A 9620-nucleotide genomic window follows, 5' to 3' on the forward strand; every position below is an offset into this window, starting at 1 on the left:
TTCTTTTTGCTACCATTATTATTATTTCCACTTGTATCTGCTTTGAGTGGGTATAAATTATAGAAACACAGTTTTTGGCCAAATAAATGGAACAATTAGAGAGGGCTTCAAATTTCATTGTTCATCTCCTGAAGTAGTACATTGCTCTTCATTGAAAGCTTTGAACTGAAGTCTGAATTGTATGCTTCTGAATGAAAAATATAAATTGGAAATTCAATAGTTTTTAGAGAAGCAATTTTTGTTATCTTCAATTTTCCTTCTTTTTTATTGTTGTTCAAGTATAGCTGTCTGCATTTCCCCACCACCACTTACCCCCACCCCAGCCATCCCCACCTCCCACCCTTGATCCCACCCCCCTTTGGCTTTGTCCATGTGTCCTTTATATCTTTTCCTTGAAAACCCTTCCCCCTTTTCTCCCCATTATCCCCTCCCACTTCCCCTCTGGTTAGTGTCAGTTTATTCTTAATTTCAATGTCTCTGGTTATATTTTGCTTGCTTGTTTTATTGATTAGATTCCACTTATAGGTGAGATTATATGGTATTTGTCTTTCACCACCTGCCTTATTTCACTTAGCATAATGCTCTCCAGCTCTGTCCATACTGTCGCAAAGGGTAGGAGCTCCTTCTTTCTTTTTGGTACATTGTATTCCACTGTATAAATGCACCATAATTTTTTTATTCATTCATTTAATGATGGTCACTTAGGTTGCTTCCAACACTTGGCTTTTGTAAATTGTACTTCTATGAACATTGGGGTGCATAGGTTCTTTTGCATTGGTGTTTCAGGGTTTTTAGGGTATAATCCCAGTGGTGGAATTAAAGAAGCAATTTTTGAAAAACAGCCAGTGTAAGATTCAACTACTTAAAAATGCAGTTTCCAGTACTTTAGTTCCTGTAATTCTAAGTTAGAATAATTTAAAAAGAGTTAGGATTTTTACTGAGTAACTCAGATTAAGCTGATGCAGGTGGTCAAAGAACCACATCTTGGGATCTCCTGCCTCAAAGATTGTTTAGTTCAAACATCAATATGTGGATGAGAAAATGGAATACAGTGGTTCAGTGAATCTGATATCATTTACATAGTTAATCAGTTGTTCACATGGGCTTTGAAGTGACATCTTTGGATCCCTAGTCTAGTGCTCCTATTTTGAAATGTCTTCAAATAAGTTGTATGAAGCATCTCTGTAATATTTTATTAATGTGCAGATAGCTTTAAATGGCAAAAATTTTAAGATTCTCAAATAAGACAAAAATTTTTGTTTTTTTAAAAATCTGCAAAAACAAAAACTAAGCTTAAACTCTCCATGTTTTCTGTTCTCCTCAGAAACTGAATTAGTTTATAAACAGAATTTAATATTTACTTAACAAAGTTTTGCATAGTCATTACCATAAATCAGCCTCCATTCAAGAACTTTAATGATATTTTAAATATGAAACAAAATTATTAAACTGGCTTTCACATTAGCATCATTAATTTTATGTTGCAGATGGAATCATTTTGTTGAAATTAAATTAATGCCCACAACATGGACATCGTGGTATCTGTTCTGGTGAACATCTTTTTGAATGTGCTTATTCTACAATGAATAGTAATATCTGTCTGACCTTTCTCATGTGTTTACCACATGCCAGACATATGTGTCACCTATAATTCAAGAAATGATATATCTGTATGACTTTTAGAAACTAATAAAAAGCAAATATATCAAATACTATATACCTAACTTTTAAAATATTTTCAACATTCTGAATTTTTAAGATTTTGTTTTTGAATTACAGACTTCTATATTACAGTGAATCATTTAATTCAGAGGAAAATATGAACACATAAAAAGTAATATAAACAGAAATTAAAAATTGAAACTAAACCATTTAAACAATTAATTATATGGTCTTTGACGCAATTGTTATTTGGATATTTCCCCTTTAAATTTTTCCTTATTTTATTATTGATGTCAGAGTCTCTAATTTATTTTTATTGACTTGCTTTTAAGCAAAATATGTTTTGAAGAAAATGCTATGACTGTGTCTATAACTTAAAACTACCAGTATTTATTCTTAACTTTTACATAAAAGTTTTTATTTCAGATGCTTTTAATCCCTTTTTGCCATTTTCTGAGTTGATAAGCAAAGCATCTGTGACTATATTAAACATTCAATTAATGTCTCTGATGTGCCTAACAATCAACATTTTCAAACCAAAGTAGTAAGCTCCCTGTAAACTTGGTCCTCTACTGAAGTTAACATTACTATCTTGCTAGACAAATCATAAATTTGGAGTCATCCTCAATGTTTCCCCTACATGCCATGAATATCAAATCTATCATTAAACCAACCCCAATACTTCATAAAGCAGTATACTCTCCTCCATCTCCACTCCCCACCCTCTAGCCCAAATTTCTCTTGCCTAAACTGATATCATAGTTTTTTTCTTAATTTGGTACCCTGCATTCTTGGTACTTTCCAACCAGTTATCTAGTCTAAACCCATAGTAATATTTATTGAAATGCCAATAGAATCATATAATCCCTTACTTAGATTACTTTTTTTAGGGCAAAAAGTAAATGCAACAATCCTACCCAAAACCTTTCCTGCCTCATCCTGTCTTCTGTGTTGTTCTCTGTGACCAGGCCATACTGTACTTCTCCTGTCAGTGAAACTACTGTACTTCTTCTTCCTAGAATCATCTCACTTTCTCCACTCCCTCCCATTGATTCATCATCACTTGGTTTGTGATATGCATTCTTGACTTCCTAAATGAGTTTAGTGATCATTGCCTCCTGGCACTTTTCTTTGCAGCAACATTCACAGTAACAATTTCATAATTGTATAAGGAAGTTCACTGACTAATTTGTGGTAAAGTCTGAACTATTATTTATCACTCCACTATTATGTCCTGAGGACTTTCAGTAGTAGATTTAGTAACAATTTTTACATATAGATTGTAGAATGTACAACATTCAATTCTGAATGCTGGGACATAACACGAGAAAGGATCATCTACAGAAATCTTACTCAACTTTCCCTAATTTTCCAGTATTACTTCTAACTGGGGGATGCTTCTTTGACTTGAAACTCTCAGTGGGCTCGTTATCTAAGCAATTCATTCAGGGCTGCCCATACCGTTTCATATATGGATGTGACTTGTACATAAATTTAAAGGACCTCACTGGATAGTACCTTCCAAGAAAGCAAAGGCTATTTATTACAGATCTTTTCTACTTACCTCTCAGTCCAGTATTTAATACATAATACCTTGAAATTAATAAACTTATATGCACACAAAGACATACAAAGGGGAACCCCCAAATGGAATTATTTCTTGGAGCATGGATTCCTTATAGTACAGGGTCCCCCTGCTAGGTGAGTGTTCTAGGAACCCATGTGCATCATTATACCAGCTGGTGGTGTTGTGAGAGGCTGCATTTGGCTTCAGTGAATTTTTTTGGAAGGCTCTTTCAATGTGTTTGCCCATTTCATGATGGGTGATTTACGAGCATATCTGCCCACACAACACTGAGTGTTCAGCAGTTTTTGACCAAAAACATCATAACTCCCCTGCCCCATCCTCCCTCTTCACCAGATCTTGCCTTGAGTAATTATTTTTTTGTTTTTTTCCCTGGGTGAAAAGTCCTCAAAGGGAAATGTTTTGCCATTGTAGAAAAAGTGAAACAAAAAATAGTAGAAGCATTAAAAGGTTTCAAAATCAACTAGTTCAAAAACAGTTTTGAGCCACCTATTGAGACAAGATGTCTCAATAGGTGAATTATATCAAATGGAGAGCACTTTGAAGGTGATTGAAGTTTAAACATGTAAGAATAAATACACAATTTTTAAAAATAAATTCTGGATTTTGGGGTCCCCCCTCACACACACACACACACACACACACACACACACACACATACTGGTTCATTACATACAAGTTTTAAAAACCCACTGGATTATTTTATATCTATCATGTTTCTTCCATCACTTTCAAATTACCTGGAGAATTTTTGCATCACAGACGAATCAGGTGTGCGGGCTTCCCTCTTTCACCTGCAAACTCAATCTCTTTGTGCATGCATGGAGATAGGTCATTGTGCTTCAGTGACATGAGTGGTTAGTGGACATTATTATTTATTCCCCAAATGAGTACATTTTTTGTCTTTCAAAAAGGAAATAAATTTTAATAAGTGTTTATAAGTATTTTAAATATAAAATTAACTTCAACAATGTTATTCCTTATAATAAGTTAATTTTATGTAAAACAAGGTAGGTTGTGACAATAATGAGAAATAAAAAAGAAAATTAATAAATATAGTTTAGAAGGAGGAAATTTATATACTAGCAGTTTAGAAGTTAACATTAAATTGGCTTTCAGAATTCTGCTATTGAGGGTTTCTGTAAGTCATTCATTTTTATAACTTTCAGTTTGAGCTGGATTCTTACATTAAAGCAAAACTCAAATCATTTTTATATCCTGGGCCTCTAGAAAAAAATCTTACAATAAAAAAAGAAAATGTGCTACAAGGCCTTTATTTCTATGTCCAAACTTGTATGGGAATTTCCTTGCTGAACATTTATAAATCAAGATAGATCTCTCCAGATGACCCTTAGTGACACTCTTTTAGCTCGTCTCTTCCCATTATTTTGTTATTCCTTCTCAGAACTGAAGCCAGAAGAATTTCTTGTGTGTGTGTGTGTGTGTGTTAAAACATGCTAAGACAAAGTAGAAATATCCCAACTGCTTGCTCCCAGACAATACCTGTTCTTAGGAGATAAGACTGAATCAACTAACTGCTCGCTCATCATGATATACCATTCGCTCATCATGATATACCACTCGCTCATCAATACTTGTCTCAGATACTTCCCCAGAGTAATCATAAAACCAAAAATGTTAAGTTATAAATTCTGTCCAATGCCAACCAATTCTCTACTTGTCAAAAGCCACCTTAAAATTGACCAGTCTCACTGCTAAAGCCATGTGTGCGTGTGTGTGTGTGTGTGTGTGTGTGTGTGTGTAACCCTAAGGTACTCCTAAGACTATTCAAAGTGGAGTTCTAACTTATTTAACAAGTCTAATAAACTTAGCTTTGTTTGATAAACAAGTATTTTTGTTGTACTTTTGAAAAGCCAACCTTTGTAACATTTTTCTTATATTTCCTCTTTACATATGTCTCTAGTTTCAAATGCTCTATGGACATAATAACCCCTCTTGCTTATTCACAGAATAATCCTGATGAAGTTATGTCACATCTCTAAGCCTATGTCTTGATGATAAAAATAAGATCTTTAAAGAATTCTTCTGAGACTAAATAAGGCAATTTACAAAGAACATTAAGAAACCCATTTTTGAGTGTATTGACAAATGCATTACTCATAATAACTCCATAAATCATTATCTACATTTTATAGATGAAGAAATTGAGGCATGGAGAGGTAAAAGAGTTCTTTCAAGGTCACAGATATTTTAGCCAGCAGCACCAGCAACTAAACTCAGGGAGTCAGTTCCATAGCCCAAAGCCTAAAGCCTTGGCAAGTCATGCTGGCTTGCCTACTGGTTTAGTTCAATTCTGTCTTGATTATGGGCAAAAGTTTCTCCATGTACTCCCACTCTTGGTCATGTTATCCTAGATACTGCCACAATCATTTTTGTTGTGATGCTTAAAAAATTATTGTGAGTAATGTGTAGTGTTAGTTTCCAGTGACCTGGGATCAGCTGAGGCTGCCCAGTCTCGCTCCTTTTCTCCAGTCCTAACTTTAACTAGCTTTAACTTTGGTAGGGGGAAATAACTCAGCAGGCTTGCCTGGAGACTTATCATAGTATTCCACTGACATTTGTCCTAAAATTGGTTGTTTTTGTCCACAAAGATAGAAGCTCATGGAGGGAAAATAGCCTTTTACTTTCAAGTGAAAAAAAGAAAAAAAAAACAGAGAAAAACTAAATTAATCTTTGAAATTTGTCTTGAATATGCTAATAGTGATCATAACAGCAGGATCATTAGAGTTAGCAAGACTACTAGTTATAATAATAGTAGTAACAACAGCAATATTCAATAGTCTTATCACTCACCTATTGAATTAACATATATATATTTATATATATATTTATTTATATATATATATATATATATATATATATTGACTAATTGCTGTGTCCATGGCATTGTGCTGTGTCTTGGGGTTCCATACTAAGAACCCAATATTTCTTCATTGGCCCTTTCCTTTTTCCATGTTTCTTATATTTCTAAGGTTCACCTATTACATTTTTGATAGAAGCCCAAATCATCCCCTCCAACCCTCATCTTTTGTCTGTACATCAAAAGCAAATACTTATTATTTTAAAAGATTTTATTTATTTACTAGAGAGAGGGGAAAGGAGGGAGAAAAACAGGGAAATAAACACTGATTGGTTGCCTCTCCCACTCCCCCAGCTGGAGACCTGGCCTACAATGTAGGCATGCGCTCTGACCCAGAATTGAACGGGCAACATTTATTTTGGTTTGCAGGCCAGCACTCAACCCACCGAGCTACACCTGCCAGGGTGCAAGCACTTTATTACTGAAGTATGTATTTCTTTCCAAGAATGGGTTAGAGACTCAAATGTGTAGAAAAGAAAATATCGTCTCCAAAATCTACTGTCTAACTAAACAGATTGCATTGTCTTTCTTTCAGTTGCTCCTTTTATAGCGAATCACTAAGTTTATTAGTTTAGAATCTAAAATTGCCTTTCCTGTTGTCAGATGTCCTCTCTTCCATATCTCTGGCCTATTAACATCTTATTTTTCTTGTACATTACCACATGCACCATACTTTTCCCCCATGCTTCCGTTACCTTCACTCTGAACATAACAACACTGAAGACAGGGATCCATTTTTACTACATTGTAAGCAAAATGTCAATCGTTATAACTAAAGACTATTTTTCAGCATGTTTAGAAACATTAAATTAACTCAAAGAAATAACAACTTGCAGTGTTATTTGACAGAGTTGGAAAAGCAGAGCCTTATTTCTTCATTTTCATATGCTAAAACTGTTAAGACAAATCTGTTCACTTAATCTCTCAATTGTTTCATCTGCAAGAATACTTGCATTTTATTAGAATTTCATGATAACTAAGTGATTAATTATGACAAGGTGTGTTATACTTAAAAAGGTGTTTCTTAAATGGTTAGCACAGTTTGTATGTTTTTACATGTATTACCTCATTCCACTATTACAAGAATGTCATCATGTGTTACTACTTTATTAAACCACTTTTCCAGAAGAAAATTTTTTAAAAATTAAATGAAAGTGAGGATCTGGAAATTTGAAGTCAAGTGTTACTGATTGAAAATCCCAAACTCTTTCCAGTTTGTCTTTTTCTTGCCTTCTTGTTAAATACAATTCTTCCTTATGACATACATGATCCACATAATTTTTTCCCATGAGCTACTGCAAGCAGAAAACAAGCCTGCCAAACGTATGCTCTATTTCAGAAGCATGTTCTATTTGCTCTGCTTGGAATCTAGATAGGTATATGACCAGGTGAAAATAGTGCCCCTATTGTTTTGCATTAAAGAAGAAAAACAATGTCACATGCATTGTTACTGTATTAAGCAGTATATTGTTGAGTGTCTCTTGGATGACTTGTCACATGGTTCCTAGGAGCCACACATTTTCACTTGATGGTAGGACACTTTGAACATCTGTTTTTGTATAACTTATTTTTTGTATAACTTATGCTTTTTGAAAAAAGTGCAAAGTGCATCATATTTTTATGCCACCTTGAGAAGTCTATGACTCATTTGTTAAAGAAAAAACTATTCATGACTTTTGTTAAAGACCAGTAGGATAGACTTTATTCAGGACCATCGTAAAAAGTGTAGGGATCACTGCAATGAAGTTTTGTAATCAGAGAGGGTTATTGGATTCAACTTTAAATACAAGAAAAAGTGGGGATTTGTAGCCTAGATGCAAGGTGAGACACAGTGGATAAAAAAATTACTAAGAGGAAACCTCAGGGACAAAGGGAAATTCTGACTAAACCAACTTTCCAACATTCTTGCTGAAGACTGGCCAGGGTAATCAGACATCACATGGGGGACGACTGAGGAGGAGAAAGCCGATCAGATAGCAGAGGAGATCAGATATTGGGAATATAGAATTATGTACAAACCAATTTAAGAGGCTTTCTGTTATAATGAAACAATGCAGAGACAAACCAGGAAGCTCCTATGCAAGGGTCTTGTTGAGACAACAGTTCAATTGTGAAGGCAAGAAGAGAATGTTTGACACATTTTAAAAGTAACAGTTTCTTTGTACAGATTTTATCAACACAAATTTTCTGAGGTGGAAGGTGCAGTACTGGTGAATGTAAATGGGGTTTATGTCAGCCAGCTAGAATTCAACACTATTGAAGGCACAATAATTTTTAGTGAGTTGTGCAGAAGACGCATTCCTTCTATAAACAAACTCATCTGAATTGGCAAGAATGAATGTGTGGTTGTCATTAAAGTGGACAAAGTAAAAGGATACATTGATTTGTCGAAAAGAAGAATTTCTCCATAGAAAGCAATCAAATGTGAAGATAAATTCACGAAATCCAAAACTGTTTCCAGCACTCTTCATCATGTTGCTAAGGTGTTATAAGACTCTAAGGATAAGCCTCTGGAAAGCCTGCTCCAGAGTACTGCTTGAGTCTTTGATGACAAGTACGAGAGACCAATATGATGTTTATGATGAATTTAAGTATGCAGCCTCAGACCCATCTATTTTGGGTAGTTTAGATTTGAATGCATGAATGGGAAGTACTCATTAACAACATTAACAGGCATTTGACACCACAGGCTGTCAAAAATTTGAGCAGATATTGAAGTTATTTGTTATGGTTATGAAAGCATGGATGCCATAAAAAAAGGCCTGGGAGCAGGAGTAAATCGTTCTTCAGAAACCATGCCCATCAAGATTCATCTAATAGCATCTCATCAGTCTGTGATGACTACGCAGCCCTGGAGAGGACAGAGGCCTCTCTTTTCTCAGTCAAGCTATGGCTGTTATAAGAGAAAAGATTGAAAAAAAGAAGGGTGTCTTCAAGGTTCAAATGGAGCCCAAAGTGGTCATTACAGATGAAACTGAACTTGCAAGGCAGCTGGAGAGGCTTAAGAGAGGAAATGCAGCAGTGGATGGAGATGGCCATAGGGAAGAAATAAAAGCCAAAGCCAAAGATTATCTTTGTGGGAAACAGGGTCCTGTTTAAGGAACACAAAACAGCCCTTCCCGGCTATAAAACCTAGACTTAAATGTTTTCAAGTATTGAAAACTTCAAAGATAAATAGCTTTTATGTCCAAGTATTTAAATATTCTAACAGACCAAAACAGGAAATACCCTCCTAAAATATCAGCTGTTTTCACCCAATGGCTCCAACACATTGAGCATGTTTTAAAGGAGTGGACTAGTTTGATTGGAGACAAATGTTTAAGCTAAAAAAAGTCATAAAATTGGGATTTCCATTTCTGATGTCCCCAGATTTACGTCTGTTTCTAGTTCAGTCCTTCCTTGTAATTTACCATGGGCACCCAAAACAAATAGTCCCAACCTTTCTACATAAATATATGAAGCGAACATTGAATACATTTCTGGGATTTTTTT

The 9620-nt window shown here is 34.9% G+C and overlaps 1 pseudogene; it reads left to right on the plus strand.

Annotated features, from left to right (window-relative positions):
• Positions 1 to 5419: 5419 nt before the first annotated feature.
• LOC123806738 lies at positions 5420 to 9227 on the plus strand (annotated as a pseudogene).
• The last annotated feature ends 393 nt before the right edge of the window (positions 9228 to 9620 follow it).

Source organism: Phyllostomus hastatus, unplaced genomic scaffold, assembly GCF_019186645.2.
Source record: "Phyllostomus hastatus isolate PE091 unplaced genomic scaffold, TTU_PhHast_1.1 phas_scaffold_39, whole genome shotgun sequence".
NCBI lineage: Eukaryota > Metazoa > Chordata > Mammalia > Chiroptera > Phyllostomidae > Phyllostomus > Phyllostomus hastatus.